Source organism: Sinocyclocheilus anshuiensis, unplaced genomic scaffold, assembly GCF_001515605.1.
Source record: "Sinocyclocheilus anshuiensis isolate Anshui unplaced genomic scaffold, SAMN03320099.WGS_v1.1 scaffold482, whole genome shotgun sequence".
In the NCBI taxonomy this organism is placed as follows: domain Eukaryota; kingdom Metazoa; phylum Chordata; class Actinopteri; order Cypriniformes; family Cyprinidae; genus Sinocyclocheilus; species Sinocyclocheilus anshuiensis.
Genome location: NW_015547676.1, coordinates 556,335 through 565,288, shown reverse-complemented (window position 1 = coordinate 565,288; position 8,954 = coordinate 556,335).

Sequence of the window (8,954 nt, the reverse complement as noted above, 5' to 3'; positions counted from 1 at the left end):
GGGTTTCCAGCAAAAAAGAGTCATCTTTGAAGGGATTCTCAAAAGTTTTAATGCAAATTCTGCAGCCATATTGAACTTTACAGAGGTGAATTTGAAACCACATACTAACCTTACTATTTCTGCCATATGAAGTTATGGTAAAAATTAGGAGTTGTAGGTGCCATAGTATTAGAAAACATTTGGCGGAAAGTGCCCAGATGACCCACTACTTCCAGTGGTTCTCGAGTGTGTATCCACTGGACACTACTATCCCAGGAGCCACTGGAGAGAAGTCCTTATATTAAAAAAGACAGACATTCTTTTAAGTGTAAGTATTTAAAAACAAAAAAAAAACACTTCCTTAAATGGTTTAATTGGTGGTTAAATTGCTTTAGTATTCTCTGGAATAACGACTCGCTTGTTGATGGTCCGAACAATGTAAATTTGAATAGAATAATTTGTGAGTTGGATGCAAATAATATATATATTTTTAGCCTAACTAGACTGTAGACAAGGTGACATGCATTGACATTAATTCACTGTAGACACTTGTTAACCAATTTAATGAGCTAAACTTAAAGAGATCGAAATAGAAGTTTTATTTGTCTTTACCAGTATTTGGCAATTTGGTAGAATTTTATGTTGGCTGCTATGAAGTCTTTTTTTGTTTGTTTGTCAGCATTAAACTGAATCACATTTAACGTTACATCCTGTTTTGATGTTACAGGGACTGATGAACACCCATAATTTTGTCTGGTGGAAAGTTGCCAATAAAGGCCTATTCACCAGGAAACACAGCACTTCCATTAAAGAGATTGAGTGAGTATACAAGAGAAATAGACCCTTTTTTTTCTCACATGTCTGGGTTTCTCCGCAGCGGAAGTCGTCATAGTTGGGTAAACTTCGACTTCAGTTCATCTTTATTTATTTCGCAATTTCGTTGCAACATACAAGCATATCACATAGGACAACAAAACACACAATACAAAAAAACACTCCATTTCCTTCCTAAAAAGTTTGACCTGAAATGTAAAAACTTTACAGCAGAGGGGATAAATGAAAAATAAAAATTTATTTTACTAATAGGCGTTCTATACCGAATGCCAGAAGGGAGAAGATGAAACTCATGATACACAGGGTGGGAATCATCTAACAAAATGCTCTGGGCTTTACCCAGAACCCGTCTTTGATATAACTGGGCCATAGGCATTTACATTAAATGACCTTAGTTTCCGCAAACAGTACAATCTTTGCTGCCCCCTCTTACACAGAACATTAGTATTTAGTGAAAAGGACCTTTTATTATCCTAGACCGTACACAAATACTTATACTGTTCAACACTCTCAATACCCACTCCATTAATGCTTGTTTGCTTATACTGAATAGAGTTAAAGTCAAGTCATCTCCTTGAGCGCTTAAAGCGTTCTGACACCAAATAGTGAAATCATCAACCACAGGGGAGTCCTCCTCACTCAATAGGCTAACTGTTAAAGAATCATCAGCAAATTTTATAATATGCCTATTTCTAAAACTACTCTTACAGTCATTTGTGTACAAGATAAATAACAAAGGAGAGAGGACACATCCTTGAGGTGCCCCAGTAGATGACAGCAGCCATTCAGAAAAACAGGCATTCACTTTAACTCTGTCTTCTCTGTGCAAGGAAATCTAAAATCCATCCTACGGGACTAAAATCCAACCCAAAGTCATTAATGGGCTTCTCAACTAAAATATGTGGCTGAATGGTATTGAAAGCAGATGAAAAATCAAAAAGTAATTTAACAAATGTTTTCGGTTTATCCAAATGCTGAAGTACTAAGTGTAAGAGAGTCACTACTGCATCGCTTAGACCTATATGCAAATCAAAGGGGGCGCAAATGATCTGTGAGCGCCACAGATCTAAAATCATCTAATGTCTATGTTATGCTTTTTTGCCACTGGAATCACTGTAGACTAAGGATGGTGGTGGAAAAAATTGGGGGCGAGTAGAAAAAATTCAGGGTGGGAGGAAAAAATGTTTTTCAAATTTTTGTTCTCTGGCAAAACTTTTGCGTTCTCTCGCAAAACCAGTTGAGTTCGGACAAACATTTCCTGTTTACTTTACAGCTGGCAGTGGTTCATACAGCTCCGTGCATTCACAGTGTAGCATTTCATAGTTTTATTTTGAACTTGGACTCAAGTGTAAAGAAATACAGTCAGTGCATAGTTCAATGTACTGTTTTGGGACATTCTAATACTAATTATGAGCTCAGCCAATGGAAACACCAATCACCATTATGGTGACTTCAAATGAAACAAACATTAGATTTAAACACCCGTTAATTCTCAATAAGAAATTCTGTAGACCTCTAACAGAAATAAAGTCAATCTGGTTAGTAATAAGTGAAGCTGGTAATGCTGTTTGTGGAGTTGTGTAATCCTCCTCTGCTGAGATCTTCAGAGATTTAATGTCTTTTATCTTCAGCTGATTTCTTCTAAGGCTGTGGCTGCAGTCAGTTGTAGTTCTTGAGTTTCGGTTTGTCTCTTTTCTTCAGTGATTTTGCTTGTTAACAAGCTTAGACAAGATGAGAGGACTCTATAAATAATATACACCTATTATGTGGCTCAGAAAAGGTCCAGTGTGGTTTATTTCTTTGCTCTTGGCTGACATATGGCATTGCTATGGCCTGCTTTTGGCCCAGATCTGGCAAACGGGAGCGGTCCGCCCAAGTGCCATCATTCTACGCTGCATGTGGGCCAGATCATCTTTCCACATGTGCCAGATGTGAGCCACATCTGGGCCGACAATATGTTGCTATCTGGGTCTAGAGACAGTAATATATTGGATCACTGTTACACCACAATAAAGAATGCATATCACTCTGTTCCACGAGCAGCTTTGGGGCTCTCTGATCACTGTTTGGTTCATCTTATACCGACCTACAGGCAGAAACTGAAATCAGCTAAACCTGTATTAAGGACTGTAAAAAGATGGACTAATGAAGCAGAGCGGGATTTACAAACCTGCTTCGACTGCACTGATTGGAGTGTTTTTGAAGCCGCTGCCACCGATCTGGACGAGCTCCCAGAGACTGTAACTTCATATATCAGATTCTGTGAAGATATGTGCATTCCTACCAGGACATTCTTATCTAATGATAAACCGTGGTTTACTGGGAAACTCAAACATCTTCATCACGCCAAAGAGGATGCTTACAGAAGTGGGGATAAAATCTTGTACAACAAGGCAAGGAACAGGCTAACGGAAGGAGATCAGAGTAGCTAAAAAGAATTACCAACCATTCAACCTGCGCTTAAGGTCTGTGTAGAGGATGTGAACCAGAAGACTAGGAAAGCTTCAGGCCCAGACTGTGTTTCACCTGCCTGTCTGAAATCCTGTGCTGACCAACTGGCCCCCATCGTCACACAGATCTTCAACAGATCACTGGAGCTGTGCAAAGTTCCCTGCTGCTTCAAATGCTCCACCATCATTCCGGTCCCCAAAAAACCCCAAATAACTGGACTTCATGACCACAGACATGAGAGTGACAGGTCTGTAGTCGTTAAGTCATTTAAGAGACTGGTCCTGGCCTACCTGAAGGATATCACTGGACCTTTGCTGGATCCTCTTCAGTTTGCTTACCGAGCAAACAGGTCTCTTCTACCTGTATACCCATGCCTGCACCTCTAAAGACCCTTCTGTCAAGCTCCTGAAGTTTGCTGATGACACCACAGTCATCAGTCTCATTCAAGACAGTGATGAGTCTGCATATAGAAGTGAGGTTGAGCAGCTGACTGTCTGGTGCAGTCTTAACAACCTGGAGCTGAACACCCTCAAAACAGTGGAGATGATCGTGGACTTCAGGAGAAACCCCCCTGCACTCCCCCCACTCACCATCATGGACAGCACTGTGACTGCAGTGGAGTCATTCAGGTTCCTGGGCACCACAATCTCTCAGGACCTGAAGTGGGACACTCACATTGACTCCATTGTTAAAAAGGCCCAGCAGAGGCTGTATTTCCTTCGCCAGCTGAGGAAGTTCAACCTGCCACAGGAGCTGCTGAAGCCGTTCTACTCTGCTATCATTGAATCTGTCCTGTGTTCATCCATAACTGTCTGGTTCAGCTCAGCTACCAAATCAGGCATCAGGGGCCTCATTTATAAAATCTTGCGCAGAAACCATCCTAAATTTGATCTTGCGATCATCTCGATTCATAGAATGAACGTATGCACAGAAAACGCACGTACGCCTCTTTCAGATGCGAAATCTATGAATCGCCAATGATCTTGAATTTGCGCATAATTGAATGGTTTCAGCTCTCTGCCTTGTAAACAACTCCTAATTAATGGCATTAACATATAAAAGATCACCAGTCATCATCCAATCCTTTAATTTAGAACAGCAAGCTGCAAGAACAGCTTACATTTCCAAAAACCTGCAGCACTCCGACGAGCATCCATCCATCCGTCCGTCCGCGCAAGAGCAAGAGAGCGGGTGAAAACCATTGAATCAATGTTAAAAATAGTTGATTTGTCAATGTTAATGGCGTTGAATTAATAACCTTTGCACCCGCAATTAATGTTGAAAAAATGTTGAAATTTCAACAAACCACCATTATTGTGATCAGTGTTTGCAACATTTTTCCAACATTAATTGCGGGTGCAAAAATGATATTAATTCAATGCCATTAACATTGACAAATCATCATTTTTTTAACATTGATTCAATGGTTGCTTGCTATCAGGGAATTCGATGATAAACGATTAAAAAAGCTTTGTTTTTTTTAATTTAGAATAACGAGCAGAGATAATCATCAATAATAAGACCACGAACAGTAAATTGGGTCAGCTGTGATTTCTTTATGTTGTCAAAGCGCTAGACTACAATATGAACATTTACTATTCTTCAGTTCTCTTACAAAGGTAGGTGAAGTTATGGAAATGGTGACGTTGCTCTGATTAGGTTGAGTGAAAATATTACCATATCTATGAAGACAAGGTAAGATTCGGTGTTCCCCAACCCGATGTCACCGTTTCCAGATCCCACAGCTCTATAAGCAAACAACAAACAGTGCTAATATACATTCACTGTGTTTTAGTAGTTATTTTTACTAGCAAATAATCTCTGTTGGCCAGACAGTGATTTATAATTTCTAAAAATATCCCAAAGACTGTGGTGTACAACCGGAGTCTTTTAAAGGGTTAGCGATTCGTCACAACTTGACAAGTGGACTGCTTTCGAATTTACTGACATCTAGTTCTGTCTCACCAATGAATGCATTGCATTTATAACTTTGTGCACAGGCCAGTTTGTTTGCCTTACCAGTTCGTCAAATCGTGCTCTCCGGCTGAATAAATTTTTTGTAATATAAATTTTCTTTTTCTATTCATTTGTATTTATTTATTTATTTTTATATTTATATATTCCTATTAGGTCTACACTGGACAGACTGCCAAACTGGCCTATAGCCCGCAGAAATGTGATACACTTATGCTTTTTAGAAATAAACACACAATAAATTCACTTTACATGTTTTGTAATGTCTGTTGAAATCTTTTACCTACAATAACTGTCTACAATAAAAAAATAAATAAAAAAAAAAGATATCTTCAAGTGAGGGATTTTGTCAGCTCAATGTTATGTCATGTGATGGAAATGTTAAGTGAATGCTTGCAATCCATTTGATGACTTGTTCAGCGCATCATGTAATATGTGACCCTGGAGCACAAAAGCAGTCTTAAGTCGCTGGGGTATATTTGTAGCAATAGCCAACAATACATTGTATGGCTCAAAATTATCCATTTTTCTTTTATGCCAAAAATCATTAGGATATTAAGATAATGTTCCCTGAAGATATTTAGTAAATTTCCTACCGTAAATATATCAAAACTTAATTTTTGATTAGTAATATGCATTGCTAAGAACTTCATTTGGACAACTTTAAAGATGATTTTCTCAATATTTAGATTTTTTTTGCTCCCTCAGATTCCAGATTTTCAAATAGTTGTATCTCAGCCAAATATTGTCCTATCCTAACAGACCATACATCAATGGAAATATTATTTATTCAGCTTCAGATGATGCATACATCTCAATTTCACAAAATTGACACTTATGGTTTTGTGCTCCATTCCATCCAATCCAAACATTTGATTTCGTATATAATAATGCAGAGGTGAATGCGTACAGAAGGCAAGATCCACCGTTTCTGTGAACAGCATTGCATCTCTGTCGACAGGTTCATGTGCACTGGAGGATCAGAGAAAAACACATCAAATGACTCGTAAAGGTTTGGTTGAGGAAATGGGAGGCATATTTCTATCCGCACACTTAAGGCGACATGAGTGTAATTCCTTGCAGGGGATTCTGGAGGAGCTCTCTTTCTACGTAAGAGGATGCCATATTTCCAAGTGAGTGCTTTGGAGTTTTTCACATTTTTCTTGCCTTACTAAAGACCAAAAAATATATATATTTTTAATCTTTAAAATAAGCTGCATTTACTTCAAAGGCAAAATTCTGGAAAGTAATAAGACATGTTTTTAAAGAATCTTTATCTTTGGCGGGAAGTACATTTCTAGGGCGAATTTCCATTTCATGCTGACTTTAATCATCACCGGGATATTTTGACAATGTTTTTGTGTGTGTGTGTGCATGCACAATAGCACACAGAATTTCTGATTTTGGCGTGTTTTTAATGTAATAGTTGACATCTAATCTTGAAAAGAGGTCCACATGCTATATATGATGTAGACGTAAAATCTGAAACAGGAGGCCTTGATTTGTTCATTTGTTTATCCAATCACTTTTGAAAGTCTTTGTTCTATGATAAATGAATATGCATAAGAAGAGTCTATAAACTGTATCTGACCAATAAACTTGGAAGTAGGAGATGTGATGCATAGCATTGTGTTAGTTGACATCTAATCTTGAAAAGAGGTCCACATGCTATATATGATGTAGACGTAAAAACTGAAACAGGAGGCCTTGATTTGTTCATCCAATCACTTTTGAAAGTCTTTGTTCTATGATAAATGAATATGCATAACAAGAAGAGTCTATAAACTGTGTATCTGACCAATAAACTTGGAAGAAGTAGGAGATGTGATGCATAGCATTGTGTGTCTCTCGTCCTTCCCATGGGGTTCTTACAACTCTTCTTATTCCCATACTACTTACAGAAAACATGTATACTTGATACATGCATACTGCATACTGTATGTATAGAACACCTGAATGATACTACATTTGCAACATGAGCACACTGTACTGGGGACTTCATCCCACAATGCAATGGTCTTAATTTGGGTCATCCATTTTGCATGTTTTATTTACTCCGTGGATGTTTGTATCATTATTTTGTGTAGTTTGTTTCACTGACAAATATTGCTGGTTACACTTTATTTTAAGGTGTCCTTGTTACAGTGTAATTATACAGTTAAGTTCTGAGTAATGTTAATTAACTACATGCACTTACGGTTAGGATTCGGGTTTGGCTTAGGGTTACTTGCATGTAATTATGCGTAATTAATTGTTATTATAATAGTAAATACATGCAACCTGTAACAAGGACACCTTAAAATAAAGTGTTACCATATTGCTGCATTTTTTAAATATAGCTGCATGTAGAAAAAAAGTATAGCTGTCAAGGAATTAGCAAATTAGTTTGGAATGAATTAAATATTAACTGATTGATTTTATTTATGTAGCAAAAACCTAAGGGACAAATCAGTAAATTAGCTGAATAGTGAACACAACAGGATCATGCAGTCGCTGTAAATTTGGTTATAGCTAAAGTGCAGGAGGGTATATAGATGTCCATATGCAAGACTGTGCAGATGCCTACTGTACAAAATAAACCCAACACACTTACCGTCAACCTTTAAAGCATCTGAACACTTGTATTATGAGCACTGATGGTAAATAAAATGACATTTCTATTAGACTCACATTTAAAACAATCATCTGGCTTGGAGAAGGACGTATAATGTTAAATCCCAAAAGTACATTCAAATGTATGTGCTTTGTAAAAACAAACACTCCTGATTTCACTGGAGGCTTTTCATAACAGCAGAGCAGCTAACCAGTACAATTCATTCTGTTGCAGTAGATATTAACCCTACACATACCACTGGGGGAATCTCGGGAACGGCTGTCATATTGCACCACTTTTATGGACAATCATGATTTTCTGTATGATTTCCCCTTTTTTGGTGGGTTGAAATATGATCCAGACCTTTCTTGACCGTTTCCGTGAGATTTTTCCTAAAACCAATTCTGCAATACAGCAGAGTTGAATATGTTTAAATGGTTAGTTCACCCAAAAATGAAAATGATGTCATTAATTACTCGCCCTCATGTCGTTCCAAACCCGTGAGACCTTCGTTTATCTTCGGAACTCAAATTAAAGGGGTCATATGATGCTGCTAAAAAGAACATTATTTTGTGTATTTGGTGTAATGAAATGTGTTTATGCGGTTTAAGGTTAAAAAAACACATTATTTTCCACATACTGTACATTATTGTTTCTCCTCTATGCCCCGCCTTTCTGAAACGCTTCGATTTTTACAAAGCTCATCGGTCTGAAAAAGCGAGGTGTGCTGTGATTGGCCAGCTATCCAGTGCGTTGTGATTGGCCGAATACCTCAAGCATGTGACGGAAATGTTACGCCCCTCACCATACTGTGATGATGCTGTGTCCGGCCGGAGCGACGCGACAAAAACATTAAAACCCATTACAAACGAGGAATTTGTTGCATCCAGTGGGGACATAATTACTGATTATAATGACTTATACTGTCTTTTAACGCACTGCGTTGCATCTCGCCGCGTAAACATAAAACCATGTCTGCATTTGGGATCGGAGAAATGACAAACAACAAGCACTACTCTACACTGCCCAAAAAACTTCGCTTTAAATATATAAAATATAAAAACCGAACTTCCTGTCTTTGAGTCAGAACAGCCGGCATTGTAGTCTACTCTACCAGGATCAG